General features: G+C 40.3%; 1 non-coding gene across 1 annotated transcript; it reads right to left on the reverse strand.

The window, feature by feature from the left end:
* Window positions 1-12638: 12638 nt before the first annotated feature.
* trnaq-uug lies at window positions 12639-12710 on the reverse strand. Its single transcript has one exon. It is a non-coding gene; the product is annotated as a tRNA-Gln (tRNA).
* Between the last annotated feature and the right edge of the window lie 1319 nt (window positions 12711-14029).

The following is a 14029-nucleotide window of genomic DNA, read 5'->3' on the forward strand; positions in this document are numbered from 1 at the left end:
TGATTTAGAAACACAAACCTGTCACTATAAAGGTCCTATGTTTTACTATTCATATCAGAGCAAAACTCCACAAACTCTCCTTAGACCAAGGAGTTAGAATTGTGGCAAGGCATACATATGGTGAAGGTGATATAAAAAATACTCACTATGGACTCCATCATTTTGAAATTGACTTTCAGAAGTACTAAGTAACTAGGCGGTGACCATAACCCAATGGCCATTCTAACTAAGGCTCAGAATTTCTCTGCCAAGATAGCAGAACTTGCCTGAAGGAGATCCATCTCTGCAGCAGTCTATCGTTTAAGGTTTAGTGGCTGGACTTAAGCCATTCCTGAGTAAAAGGAATATGACATGCTGCCTAAAGGACTCTTGAGAGATGATAAAAATATGATCTTGTCTGATCACACCGAAATCAAACTATTATGTCTGCATGCCACTGCTAGGTCTGGTGAAAACATGATATTGCCCATCACCTGGCTAATACCATTCTTATTGTGGTTGGGATACTAAGCAAGACAATGCTAGAGTGGTTTCGGGAAGTCTGCGAATGTCCTTGAGTGGCCATGGCAAAGCCTGGACTTGAGCGCCATTGAACATCTGAGGGGAGACCTGAAGAAAACAGAGTTCAGCAATGCTACCTATCCAATTTGACAGGGCTTCAGTGGATCTATAAGGATGAATTGAGAGAAACTGCCCAAAACCTGCGGTCCACAGCTGGTAGAGGCATACTCAGGAAGACCACGAAGTTATTTAATAAAGGATCTAAATACTTACAGCAGTGGTTTCAAACCAGGGGTACTAGGACCCCCTCGGTGTACATGGCCTCTCCACAGGGGGTACTTGGAAACACTCGTGACAATATAGGCTTAATAGTTAAATTAACATGAGGGGGTACTTGTGGGGTACTCCGAGCAGTGCAAAATCTTTTTGAGGGTACATTAACTGAAAAAGGTTGGGAGCCACTGACATTTCAGTACAAATCAAAAAAATATATGTTTTCGCTTTGTCATTATGTGGGATTATATGTCAGTTCAATGTCAATTAATTAGTTACTATGAGTTGGAAGCCTGTTTGTCATAATCCACCTATTTGGCACCGTAAGTGTTGGGACACTTTGCTTGACTGGGGTTTCTGGTTAGTCAGATGCCTCGCGTAAAAATGTGTGAAGGCATAAGAGAGCTGTTGATGTCTAGTCAGATGAGGAACACTCCAGGAGGAAGGTGTGGATGTGTTAGCTTCTACCATCCACAGAAGGCTTCACTTTTAAAACTACAGAGGCTATACAACAAGGTGCCAATTACTAGGTAATCTGAAAAACGAAACGTCCTTGGCTTACTGTTGCTGTGGAGTGATGAGGTAAACATAAACGTGTACGAGAACGATGGCAAGAGAAAATAAGATCAAAGGAACCACCCAACTGCATAACGCCTCATCTGTGTAATATGTTGTGAAATGTGTTATGTTTTGGGCAAATATGGCTGTCACTGGAACTGGCTCACTTGTCTTCACTGATTATGTAAATGCAGACACCAGCAGTAGTTTGGATTCTTATGGACGAACACTGAACAGTAATTCATACAGCTTCTTTAATGAGTTGAAATTTCAGTGAACTCATTTGGATATTCAAAAAAAATCTTTAAATGATTGTGCAATACATATTGAGTAGAGCTGTTGTCTGAGTTTGTTAATCAGGACTAGCAGCTGTCCTCTGCTTGATTATACTAATCCATACATCTGCAATTTTATTCATTGAGGCAGACAAAATATATATAAAAGCAATACATTTAACTCTGGATTCATTCCCAATTTACATTGTAACTCATAATTATTTCACTGACTGAGCATTGGTAGATGCTTTGTTATGTCTATTACTTGGAGAGAAAAAAGCCTGACAATGGAAATAAAATCCCTATGAGCCTGTCATCCGTTCTTCCATTGACAGTGAAATGCCCATGAGTAAAGGTTTACGTGACTGTTATAAAAACACCCTGCATAACCTATTGTTCCTTTGGAAAGAAGAGGAAATCAACATTTCTATGTGAAAAGCTGTTTGCTCATTGTTCTACTACCACGGTTCTCCCATCTGAGTTCCTGTGTAAGGATGTCTTTTAGGGATTCTTACTCCTTATTGATGTTTGTGTTCTCTTGTCTCTAGCCATTAAAGCCAGTACATCCTGTGTACGCTGATGAGACAAGATATTCCAACCATGAAGGCCTATTGTAAAAACATAATAATGTATGCCATTTAGCAAATGTTTTAATCTACTGTAATTTACATTACGTGTAAGTGTCCCCAGATATCAAACCCACTATCCTGGCATTGCAAGTGGCATGCTCTACCAACAGAGACATATAGGGCACCTTTATGGTGTTGCTTCTCCTTCTGGCTTTGTTTTGATGGAGTGTAGTTGCTTTGGAGAAACTAACTTGAGGTGGTTAATCATTAGGACCTGTGATGTTTTCTGACCATTCAGGCATTGGTTTGATTTGTGTCTGAGAGCTCAAGGCTTGGCATTGCTGGGCTGAACTGGGCAGATCAATGATTTATGTTGTTTTAACCAAGACTCCCATTCAGTGGGTGATTCATAGCCCCAGCTCTGCCCTACTTTAGAAGTTCTGTACAAAACCCCCTTGACTTATATCTGGCTTTTCAACAAAACTAATTAAAAACAAGTGCCAGGGATTGGGAGAGGTTGAGCGAGACCGTTTTACCCCCTCAAAGAAAAGGACCTTACAATGGGACCTCTAAACCAAATTAAACACTAATTTATATCAACAGAGAAACATTGCCCCCCAGGGATATCCTTGCTGGCAGCCTAAATGAATGTGACTGTCACACCTAATTTAAAATTGACTTATTTCTATAGTCCTGTAGCCTATACCTTTGTATGTTTTGATATGAAGAACATCTCAGTAAGTAGAGTACATGTTGTTAATTGAATTGCAGCTAGGTACTGCATGGGTAAGATGCTTGTGGTAGAATTTTTTTTCAAAAATAAATAACATATACATTTTGTTTTGGAGCTCTGCTGGATATCCATTGTTATCACAAGGATTCTAAAAATATGTTACTATGGTAACAAGCACATTTCTGAGCATTGGGTGAATGAATACAAACCTGTAGCTGAAGTGGTAAGATGTTTTAACCCCTCTATTTAGCAACGTAATTAGTTCAGATCTGACTAGATTGGTCACTTCTCTACAGAAATGACTGTGATAACACTGCAGGTATGCATAAACCCTAAAATGTCTGCATTAATCCAAAAAACATGCATCATAATGACTATGACACAGTAACTTGCACAATTCCTTAAAACCTTTAAGCTTGAGAGGCATGAATTTTCCTGGAGTTGGGATTCTGTGAATGATTCTGGGCCTGGTGAAAAGTGGCTTTTCAAATGAGCGGTTGGATAAAATTCAGCTGTGGAAGCAGTATAGCAGTATGAGAGAGAGAACAAGCCCCTGCTGAACGGTTTGGAGCTCTAGCCTTGCAGTACGCTGCATTCTGGTCAGACTCACACACACTGTGACAACCATGTGGTCCCAAGATGGAATGTCTGGGCAAACACTGGTGCATGTCAGATTTCAGTCTCACATTGTCTCTTCGCTTCAGAATAAATTTTTATTTTCCAGTTATCCTTGGGCTGTGTCTCTTTTTATGTTCATAGACGCAGGACATGGTTCCAGTGCTTTAGACACGTAAAGCTGCTTTTTGAGAACGCCCTTGACCCTTCACACTGTCAACACAGACACACACACACACACACTCAATAGCTTGCTACAGCACATGCTGCTATCCGACTTAGACAGGGGATAAGACCTATTGATCAAATGGCTCAGGTCAAAGGTTATTTGGATCATTCTTAGTCTATTAGGTCACTTCCTCTTCAAAAATGTCATAGATCGTAGTTTAACTGCTCAGTGATTTGTCTTTCGTTGCTCTTTTGACAGGAGACTGTCACTATTAAATGCCAAATGTGTCTCCAAAAAGCTTTGTACCGGAGATGTCATGGATAAATATTTTCTTTTCTCATTATGGTTTTCCACCTACTATTTAATGCAGCACTTTGTCTCACTGCTAGCTCCCATTGAGACATCTCCCTCATGTGGCCATGTCTCCACGGCAGCCTTTCAAACTGTTCTTGTTCCTACCTGGGATCATCGGTCATTAGATGTCATCATGCCAGTACTCAAAATCTCTTGAAACTCCGTGTTAAACCACTGAATCATTCCTTGTACATTAGGCCAGGTTGTGCTCCACCCTCCCTTATCTATGAAGGAGCGTGAATACGTAATTTAGTTCAGTTTGGATTGATTATAAAAACTGTTTATTGTACCCAACCGGCAGGAACTGAATGGGAGGCCCCCACCAAAGCAAATATTTAGAAAAGTATGCATGTTCATTGTGAAACTGTGTCATCCTTCACATACCTGTTTGGTATTGCCTCCCTATCTTCTCTGTAATTCCACAATCCCATTAATTTCTTAGATTAACGCTCATTTCTTATGGCACACATTTGTATTTGCAATTTATATATTGGCTATAAAGGAACATGTTTTCAGGGAATCTATTTCCAATGCAAACCTTCCTTATGTGGGTGGAAGGGTTTTCTCCTTCCTCTAGCCTAGGAAAGAAATAAGCAGAGAGCAGCGAGTGTAGGACAGTAAATCCATACAGCAAGCCAAGCGGCCCGGTGAGACAGGTGTGCATCAGTCTCCAACTGGGTTAATGTATCCCTTGCTCCTGGCCTGGGGCCTGTCTGAACAACGCTGTACTTCTTCTGGCCTCTGGAGCAGAGCACCAACATCTGGCACTGAGCTGTCCCCGCCACCACCACTGACGACGGATTTATATATTTATGCACAAGATTTATATATTTATACATTTATTTATGGATTTTTATATTTACACATTTATACACAGCTGCGGTTGCTGTCACTTCAACTGCGCCTCCTAACATTATTTCATGGAAGGGTGTGCTCTGCTGTCACCTATAAGCCTATTAAGCTGTGGATGAATTATTGGGTCAATGTGAAAGACTGTCTTAGATGCTCAGCACCTGAGGCATGAGAGCTCTGTTTGAGTGACTGACAGGTTCCTTGAGGGATAGAGCAGAGGGCCCTGTTTCTTGTAGGAGATGATGTCATGTCACACCAAAGAAATAGGTGTTGCAGAGTCTGTTGGCTGTATCTGTTGCCCCATGTGTTCCCGGTGCCTATCTTAATTTGAGCCTATTTCACGCAGCAGGACATATTAATCGGTTAATGCATTAAGCATAATGGACATTTTTCATTACTGCAAATCCTTTTCTGATATAAAGCAAGGAATGACAAACTGGAAGCAGGCACAGATCTGGGAGGATCTTAGAAAGAGGGGGGTATATTGTGCATATATTACAAAAACAGAATGATCAAATAAAGAGTTGGCATCTGTAGAGTTATAATTTACAATGCATTTGATTTGCAGTATCATGAATATACATAGCTCTGCCTTCTCCAATATAGGGGATAGGATGTACTGACTCTCTGCAATGTCCTCTGTAGAGGACAGGATGTACTGTACCTCAGTGTTCTCTATGTGGGATTGGATGTACTGTATCCCAGCCTTTTCTTTGGGGGATAGGATTTACTGTATCTCAGACTTGTCTATGTGGGATTTGATGTACTATATCTCAGCTCTCTATATGGGAAATATAGTGTAATATATCCTAGCCCTTTATATGGGAAATAGGATGTGTTATATCTCAGCCTTGTCTTCAGAAAGACAAACCTTAACAACTTACCTGAAATTCAAATGTCTGTTGCATGACTTTACGTGTCATAATCAGTATATCATCACGCCTGTGCGCTGAAACACAAACCTCATAACTCAGGAGCTACGTGTTACTTCTCTCTGGATTTGACTAAATCCATGCCCCCAATCGACTGGATCTCATCTACTGGGTTTCTGTGAGTTTGTATTGGGTTGGCACAGTGGGCCTGTTCCAGCGCCAGTCACAGTGAGTGAAGGACCACAGGGGGAACCGGGAGGCCTGGGTTTGCTGTGCTCCGCGCAGCCTGGAAAATACAAGGTCCCATCCTGAGCCAGAAATCTGGAGCGGGGAGGGAAAAACAAGTGAAAAAAGGAAAATCTGAGTGTGATGGAGAGTTGAGGGCAGTTCCGTGCTCTGGCATCACCCCCCCCACCCCCCCCCCCCCCACCCCCCCCCACCCCCCGCAGGGGAAAACAGAAGCTTGGAGAGGGATGACACTCACATTAAATATGGGAGACAAACAAATACAAAGGAAGATAGAAGTTAGAACATTGGAAAAAGAAGAATAGAAAAAGGGTAGAGGATGGTTCAGTGGTCCAATGGAAGAGAATCCTAATACATGGATAGTTTTTCTTTATTAAAGCAATCATGAATGGAGCCAGAGAGGATAGTAAAGAGCTTTCCATGTGGCTGTCCTGAGGCAGACTTTCTGGCTGGCAACTGTTACAGAGAGACCGGGAAGACGATTTAGAGAACACACTTATCTTTTCAATTACAGGAACGCTACCGTGTATTCGAAATTAAACACTCAAATCTCACCAAAAAAGAAAATTCATGTTGTCACGTAGGTTGTTTGTCACTGTGATTATCACTCAAAATCCAGGGGGGTGGCGGGGCTATGTAATCATTTCAAGATAGAAATGTGTACCCTTTATTGTACAGATCACCCATGAAGCCAATGTAGGTCAGAATCTGAGAATTTGAAGGTGAGAGAAATTTGGCGTTTTCATGGGTGAGAGTAAAATAAATCTCTATTTTGATTGAACTACCAACATTTGTGAGTTTCTAGGTCAAGCCATGTGGTAACTATCATCTCAATTGCAATGGTTGGGGATGGTTGTCACATTGATGTTGGGGTTGCTAGTCACAGTAAGCTAAATGATGTTGAATAACCACCTGAAAAAACTGCAGTTATTTTCCTTGACAGTGAAAAGACACATGTTTTTCACATGTTGAAACAGCACCGTGCAGTACAATTTAATCTAGCAAAGAGCTGTAGCATATAGCACAAAACAGGGTGGTTGCTTTGTAAAGTACAGTAGGATTCATAACATCTATGATTGCTTCAGATCTGGTTCAGTTCCGACCTGTTTGTCAAGCAACATTAAGGACGACGTCTACACACTCTCACCATGGTGTTTTCTTGGGAGGTAGGCAGAAACACGCCCTCCACTGAATGTCAAGGACAACATTTATTTTCCTACCTTTAAAACCTTCTATGGTTCTGGGTCTTGTTGTCACAAGTGGAAAGAGTATGTTTGGTGGTTTATAACTGTACTTTGGAATACAATCTGAGGATAACCTGAGACCCTGGGATTTATCCTAACATTGGGACATGTAAACATATACTGGTGCCTAGAATACACTGAATAAAAATGTGCCAATTATGCCCAGCATTTCCTATTGTACACATCTCAGCCTGCTCAGTTTAAACAATAGGTTTGACACTCTTTACAAAACTGAGAAAAAATACTCCATTTACTCCAAAAGCCTCATAATATTTGTAAGAATATATATTTAGTTATTTTTTAAACAAATATTTGTTATCAATCTCACCCATAGCCACAAATTATGAACATGTGTCTGTTATTCAATCAAAGTGTTATGCTTTTGTTGAACTCGAAGGCTGACAAATTAGTGATTAAACTAATCTGAGATCTCAGTATAATATAGGTGTATTTTCCATATCACAGTTATGTGGTATACTACTAGATCCACCCTTCTAGCTTAGCCAAGCATCATTAGTAAACCAAATAATAACACAGATATTGTAATTTCTCCCTCCCGGGCTGCCTCCTCTCCTAGTCCTGGACTGCCTCCACTCCTGGTCCTGGACTGCCTCTACTCCTGGTCCTTGACTGCCTCCACTCCTGATCCCGGGATGCCTCCTCTCCTAGTCCTGGACTGCCTCCTCTCCTAGTCCTGGACTGCCTCCTCTCCTGGTCCTGGGCTGACTCCTCTCCTGGTCCTTGACTGACTCCTCTCAGTTTTCTGGGCTGACTCTTCTCCTGGTCCTGGGCTGACTCCTCTCCTGGTCCTTAACTGACTCCTCTCAGTGTTCTGGGCTGGCTCCTCTCCTGGTCCTGGGCTGACTCCTCTCCTGGTTCTGGACGGACTACTCTCAGTGTTCTGGGTGGTCCCAGGTGGTCCTGGGCAGTCCCGGGCAGTTCCGGCAGTCAACATCGCCGGTTTTCTAGCCCCCACCGTTCCCCTGGTGTTACCACCAGTATCCCAACACCTCACATCACAGAGTGTCCTGTCACCAACGACACACACCTGATCCTGAGTGTGTATCTGTTCCCTCTGCTCCCCCAGTCCCAATTGTAAGCTTGTTCATCTGTTCCGGGACTATACCTTTATTTTTGTATATCTATGTTGTAGATATTATTCTACTGTTTACTGTACGTTTAGCTATTGTTTGGTGTCTATGTTAAAAAGACCAAACTCTCATTATCCTGTGTCTGGCTCCTTCCTTACCCACACCACATCGCAAACAAAATCAGTTCTGTAGTTTTTAGTTATTGACTAGACATTTTCAGAAAAATATAAAAAGGTGTTAGCACTGTTGTCACTTAGGGTTACTCAGGGTTGAATGAAAACGCAAACAAAGCAGTTTGAGATTCGTTTCTGTAATGACATTTGTTTCTGTAATGACATGCACTAAAGAAGTTGTATAAATTATTATTATGATAATTATTATACGATGCTGTTTAGGTAGACATTAATAAGCCCGATAGATATTCTTCAGAGCTTTGTCCAACATCATAACACTGTCTTTATCCAACCCATCAGACCCCAGCATTGCAGATCCTCTCCGGTTTCCACTGATTGTTTTCATTCATCTGTTTTTGTCATTCAGAGAGAGTATTATGCATGTGAGGTGTTGCCGGCTGGTACAGATTCAATGCCACTAGCATTTTGGGTCCTTTGGTTCCATGGAACTGAGGTTGTCCAGGCTGCAGGGACACTCCTAGCCTGTGATCTCCAATATATTCATATTGAGCCAGAGAGAAATGTAATATCAAGATGAGGGTCAGAAAGACTGGGTTAACTTATGAGTGTATGTGTGGGTGTGTTGGTTTTAGCACGTAACAGCAAACAATGAGTGGGAGGGCATTACCTTTTTTCTACACAGTTTTCCTCTTTAGTCCATCTCCTGTGCCACGTTGGATAATGCATTTGACCCTATATGTTATTGGCTTTTAAAGTTATGCAATCCTGCTGGAGTCTGACTATCTACACAGAAAATGGTATTGAACTGGAACGATTTGTTGACCACCCTGAATGGATGCACTGCTGAGGAAACTCGTTGGTGTGACCTAAGCAGCAGCCAGCAGGACCCTCTAATTGGGCTGAGGTTGCCAGTGCCAAGATATAATAGTTTAGTTGATGATTTTTCTAAATGATACCACTGCAAGGAAAATATATCTACAAAACCCAAATATATGTGAATATATTGGTTCATTGAAATTATGTTTATTTTCAAGAACAGACATTTCAACAGTGTATTGATTGCATGTACATTCAAGCATTGTGGTCTGGTGTTGGATTCTAAAGAATGCAGTCTACTAAATAAAGTAACTCTAACATCTAACACGGAAATGTCCATACGTGTAAAATTAACTTCCCACATTAACAAATTGATAGTATATGGGGGTCTGTGCGTATAGAGAGCCTCTGAATGGCCTTTTATTGTGACAAGCCTAAGACACACCTGTGCAATAATCATGCTGTCTAATCAGCATCTTGATATGCCACACCTGTGAGGTGGATGGATTATCTCGGCAAAGGAGAAGTGCTCACTAACACAGATTTAGACAGATTTGTGAACAATATTTGTTGCTTATATACTCTTCTTACCTCTCACTATGTAGTTAGCGAGTGCCATGTTACAAGAAGTTCATTGTGCAGGATGACGCTGTGTTGTTCAGTGCATTTGACAAATAAACCTTGAAACTGAAACTTGAAACTTGAGGAGCTACTTCCTCACAGTGGCCACAATGTCGAATGTGTTTTGCTGTGTGCCTGTGTGCAAAAATGAATGAACTTCTGTGCAGATCAGAAGAGTACAGGGCAGATAGCAAGCTAGTTTAACAGTGAAGTGGCCCGGGGTTAGATGAAAATATATCTGCTTCTAGAAGAACAAAAGCTTTGTTCATACTACAGGGGCACCATGGTTGCAGAAACCATCGAACTAGCACAGTAACTGACCATTACTGATGTAACTATTAATGCTAAATTTGATTGCAGATAGTGAGCGAGATGGTCAGAAACTGTTTTTGTTTCTCTTAGTATTTTCATAATATGGATCTGACTACTAATAAAGATTAGCTTATTGACCTCATCACTTTAGTATGACTTCACTTAATTACTTACAGGAACACAGCGTAGAATCCGGCCTCTAACGTCTGTGAGACTGAACCTAAATAATAACATGACTTGTCCCTTACCGAACAAGAAAGGAACAAAATAAGCTAGTCCAGGAAGGTTTGGGGGGGGGGGGGGGGGGGGGGGGTTGTACTGCAGAGTGTCTAAAGCGTGTCTAAAGTGACTAAATGAGGAGACAACACATTAATACAAACAGAGATAGACAGACCAGCAAGAACATTTAAATGGATAATATCTAAGGCATGCCAAACCATTTTGTAGAGAAAAATATTAGAAACTTTAACCAAAAAAAGGTACTGCAGATGTATGGGTCATTTGTGCTTGTATTTATACTAGTTGTACAATAAACATGTTATATATGGTCCCATTAACACAATGGTTACCCTATCACTAAGTGGTTGTGACCATTGTTCGCCACATGCTATTCTCACAATGAAACGTCAAAACAACAGCATCTGTGTCAGTTAGATAACTAACAAGGAGGCATGTCATCATCTCACCAATACTACTAATTATATAAAAGGCTGTTTTGTTGCTGATGGTCGTGTTTGGCTGTGGTCTGTTCAAGTTTAGCAATACATTATGTCCTTTTAGTGCTTGGTGTAGTTGGCTAGCTTCATTCCAATACAACAACAAGTGGCTATTAATGACATTGATTACTAAGTCATATATTACTAAGTCATTACTTTGTTACTTTGTTTCTGGTCAGGTTGCATTGATTGATCCCTATATTATTTTCCTTTTCATTGGGGGAAAATTACATGTGATTTGCTCCAGACCACTCCCGTTCAAGTCAAACCAAGTCAAGCACAGATTATGGATAGTTCTGAGGCAAAAAACATACTGAATTAATTGCAACAAAACAGTTTTTGGAGGTTAAGCATTTTTAATCAATCACAGGTGTTAACACGTTAACTCTGAAGATCCTAATTACAGTTTTTCTAAGTAAGGAACGTTGATTGTATAGTCTGTTTCGGTCCAGTCACAGCAGTGGCCCTAACCATTGCTCCTTGTCCACATCCCAAGCCTAAGACTTGCCTTGTCTTCTGACCCTGGTGTTGTGTAAATGTCTGCTGTGACTACACCGAAACTCAATAAAAATAATGAGTAGTTACAATTACAATACTTATTCAACTGTAAAACAAAAGTTAGGACATAATACGAATAATGTAATGACAGTTTGTACCACTTCAGATTAGATTTGTTTTTGCAATCATTTATTTGTGAAAACAGAACTCATAACATGAAGACAGAAATGAATTGTTTTGCTCCAGCAGGTTAGCACCCTGCATTATGACCGTTTGGTTATAGACACTCTGGATGGGAGACCAAATGCAGCTGTAAGTGGTGCTGAAGGACCAGTATAGGCATCACTGTTCTCTCTCTAGTTAACATATCAATTGCCCAGCGCAGCATAGATGAGATTGCCTTTGACAGCATGCCATCTTCTGGATGGGAGGTTAAACAGGTGTCCTCTATGTGACTCTCTGTGTGCACTAAAGATCCCATGGCACTTATTGTTAGAGTAAGGGGGCTGGCTATATTTCCAATCCTCACACTATATCGCCCACTGGATCATCCCGAGCATTCAATGGGGTGATTATTCCTCTCTTCTCCTCCCATAGCTGAGATAAAATGTATGCCATCTCGAATGAATGAAACATGCCATGGTTTGGAGCATTAGCTAAATGACAATAATGTATCATTCTCCATTCATTGTATGTGGTATGACCTTGAGATTAATAAAAAAAAATCCAGGGTTTAGGAAAGAATCTTCTCTTTTTTCTAATATAACATGTAATATACTGACTCCTTGTGGAAATCTTTATGACTGCAGTCTTGATAATATTTTCTGTTAAATTGTTCCATGGTGTCAGTTTGAGAAATGTGATTTGCATAATATCGTGCAGATTTTTATTTTCTTTTGTTGTATGCAGTTGTGTAATATCCTTGGGGTTGTTATATTGTTCTGCAGGTGCTTGTGGCTTGTATGCAAAACTGGTGGTGCCATGCTTTTTGTTTGCTGTTATGCTTGTGTGTTGTATGTATCACAAGTAACCTAATACTTTAGAGACAGAATAAGCTATTTAATAATTAATTCGCATATAGTACATGACTTCCTTTCCAGTATTATTATTTACTATTGTTTTATTTAACGTCATGGTTGTATTTCAAATGTCAAATCAAAATCTGAAGTTGTCTTTCCCTGTAAAATAGAGGTTCTACCGAGATTTGAACTCGGATCGCTGGATTCAAAGTCCAGAGTGCTAACCATTACACCATAGAACCCACTGCGCATGTCGGATGAAATGAGTAAATATAAAGATCTGTGACAGGACAACTTGTTACGTTTTTATCCAAAAATGATGACGAAATATTTTTTGGATGACTTTATTTTCTTCCCACATAATTCAATGCACCCAGACAATCTGGTTAACTGGTTTCCCTGTAGCTCGCACACCTTTTCCCATTCATTTTAAGCAGTTGCAATGCCACAAATGAACAGGAGGCGGCAACATGTGCTCATCATGTGGTGTCCATGTAGTCCTTAGTGGGGCAGACCTACCTGCGCTACGTCACTCGGGACGTGTCACTATTCTCAAAGATACAAAACAGGATCATTTAGAAAAACAATGTATAGATACAAAATCATATAAAATGCATGTGCCGTGTGTTCATATAAAGCAGCCTAAAATTTTATTTCATGGCCACTTCAACTGTTTTGACTAATATAGGCCTAAAACCAAAACTGGGCATTTTTATCTGAGATTAGATCATCTTGTGGCGTTGGATAACTGGCCTACATTGACACATAACCTGTTACGTTGTAAAATGTCATGAGCTATTTTTTCTAGGTGTGAGAAAATAACCGGTCCAACTCTACATTATGTAATGATGGCAGGGCAGAGTGAACTAACTTGACAGTCACAGTTACCTTTCATCCTCCTGCAGAGTGTGTTGGAATTTAAAATAAATTGCTCATGGTACTGTTTCCCAATGGACTGCATTACATTGTTTGTTATCTTGACAATACAAAAAACACAAAGAAACTCAGAATATTCAGTACAAAAAGTATAAAAATATAGGCACTCACTATTGTAAGTCAGTCTGGATACAACTGTCTGATTATTAAATGTAAATATTGTCTTTCTTCCTTTTTTTTGGCAGGTTGCATTGTAGAATGCCTGGATACAGGACTTAACATATTTTTATGGTGATGTGGTTTATTCCAAAGACAATGCATCTGTTGTTGTGGTTATGTAATGTGTAGTATGTTGTTTGGGTTCACATCTACAAACTACTATTAAATAAAGGTTTAGTTATCAATTTCTAAATAATAGTAATATTATTATATAGAATTTGATATCCATAAGGCCATCAACAAAAGAGACATCCGGTAAGGCAAGTATAAAATAAAGCCCAAAACTGCATCAACGCGGAGTACAAACAACAACACAAATCTACCCAAGCATCCATTACAAATGACAAAATATTGATGCGTCCTTTTATAGGTAGAATATTGCAAAGCTGCGAGACCAAATAAAACAAGGCCCTTTCACCAATGCTAGGCAGGGTTATGGGTGGGTATGAACAGTCTGAGTCTAATG

The sequence above is a fragment of the Esox lucius genome, chromosome 8, assembly GCF_011004845.1.
Source record: "Esox lucius isolate fEsoLuc1 chromosome 8, fEsoLuc1.pri, whole genome shotgun sequence".
Classification (NCBI taxonomy): domain Eukaryota; kingdom Metazoa; phylum Chordata; class Actinopteri; order Esociformes; family Esocidae; genus Esox; species Esox lucius.